The sequence below is a fragment of the Colobus angolensis genome, unplaced genomic scaffold (assembly GCF_000951035.1).
Source record: "Colobus angolensis palliatus isolate OR3802 unplaced genomic scaffold, Cang.pa_1.0 Scaffold120, whole genome shotgun sequence".
Taxonomy (NCBI): Eukaryota; Metazoa; Chordata; class Mammalia; order Primates; family Cercopithecidae; genus Colobus; species Colobus angolensis.
This window is the reverse complement of record NW_012113142.1, coordinates 1643027-1645200: the sequence shown is the minus strand read 5'-3', so window position 1 is coordinate 1645200 and position 2174 is coordinate 1643027.

The following is a 2174-nucleotide window of genomic DNA, read 5'->3' as shown; positions in this document are numbered from 1 at the left end:
GGGAGGAGGGCACGGGGACCCACCCGGTGTGTCATGTAACGCTCGTCTTCCCTCTCTGCACGTCCAGGCTGCCCCCCGGTGTGGACCCCACCCAGGTCTCCTCCTCCCTGTCCCCTGAGGGGACACTGACTGTGGAAGCCCCCATGCCCAAGCTAGCCACACAGTCCAACGAGATCACCATCCCGGTTACCTTCGAGTCGCGGGCCCAGCTTGGGGGCCCAGAAGCTGCAAAATCCGATGAGACTGCCGCCAAGTAAAGCCTTAGCCCGGATGCCCACCCCTGCTGCCGCCACTGGCTGTGCCCCCCTACCCTCAACCTGTGTGTTCTTTTGATACGTTTATCTTGTTTTTCTCAAATAAAGTTCCAAGTAACCCACCTGTCACTGGCTCAGACCCTGGTATTTGTGGAAGGAAGCCTCAGGCACCTGCCATTTGCTGGCTTCCACAAGTCACCTTTACTCAGGGTGTACTGTGTGCCCAGCCCCGTGCTGGGCCATGTTGGTACACTGATGTAGGTTGCTGGACACGGGCTGACTCACATCCATAAAGAGAGGTCGTAGGGCCCGGCGCAGTGGCTCATACCTGTAATCCCAGCCCTTTGGGGGGTTGAGGCAGGAGAAGTGCTTGAAGCCAAGAATTCTAGACCAGCCTGGACAATGTAGTGAGACTCTGTCTCTAAAAAATAAAAATAAAAATTAGCTAGGGTGGTACTGCATGCCTGTGGTCTCAGCTACTCAGGAGGCTGAGGCAGGAGGATCGCTTGAGCCCAGGAGTTGAGGGGTGCAGTGAGCTAAGATGGTGCCATTGCACTCCAGCCTGGACAAGAGAGCAAGATCCTGTTTCAAGAAAACAAAACAATCAAAAGCTCAGAGAGAAAGAGTGAGACCCTGTCTTTAAAAAAAAAAAATAAGAGATCATGATTGCAAGGTTACGATTGCAATTAAAGCTGTAAGGTCGGGAAGGAGGAGGAACTAGGAGAAGCACCTGAGGCTTGAGTTCCCAGGAGCACCTAGGCTGGGTCCCAGGTGAAGGGGCACAGAGGTAATTGAACTTCCCCGCAGAGCTGATGGGAGGATTACTATGTCAAAAGCTTGGCGTCTACTTCAGCACACCCCAAGGGCACCGCAGTGGACCTGGCAAGCTTTGAGATACCTGTCTCTCACCGCCATACCCCCTGAGGCCAGGGCATCCCTGTTGGCAGTCACAAGGGAACTGGCAAGCAGAACTGGGTGAAAATGGAGCCCACAGAGTCTTGGGGTGGGGAGACTGGGCAGTGCCCTGGCCGACCCACTGGCTGAGACCTGTGCTGCTGGCTGGGCCAGCAGTTCTTGTTGCCTGTGTTTATTTCCAGCTGGCCTCCCTCCAGGTGTAGTCAGGCCTCCAAGGGCCCAGTCTCCCTCTCCCTTGCCTGCCCTTGCCCTAGCTACCACCCTCTAACCAGGCCCAGGGGAAGTCGTGGAGATAGAAAGCAGATGGGGGACCGGGCGCTGTGGCTCACACCTATAATCCCAGCACTTTGGGAGGCCAAGGCGGGTGGATTACTTGAGGCCAGGAGTTTGAGACAGCCTGGCCAACATGGTGAAACCCCGTCTCTTAAGTATAAAAATTAGCCCAGTGTGGTGGTGGGTGCCTGTAATCCCAGCTACTCAGGAGGCTGAGGCAGGGAAATCGCTTGAACCCGGGAGGCAGAGGTTGCAGTGAGCCGAGATCGTGCCACCACCCTCCAGCTTGGGGGACAAGAGCAAAACTCCGTCTGAAAACAAAAAAGCAGATGGGAGCTTTGGAGCTCAGTCCCAAGGTCCTCAAATTTTTGAGGGACCCAGAGTCTGAGGCTGTAGCAAGATACTCCCATGTTCGAGGCGGAGCTTGCCATGAGCCGAGATTGCGCCGCCACTGCACTCCAGCCTGGGCGACAGAGCGAGACTCTGTCTCAAAAAAAAAGACTCCCATGTTGTTTTCTCGGCCCACAGCCTGACTTTCCCAGATTCCCTAAGAAGGGTGGTACCCTGCAGGTGAGGGCCTGGAGCATGTCCACACCACACCACCCCCAGTATCACCCCACACCACCTTGCTGCTGCTTTTTTTTTTTTTTTTTTTGAGACTGAGTTTTGCTCTTGTTGCCCAGGCTAGAGTGCAATGGTGTGATCTCGGCTCACTGCAACCTCTGCCTCCTG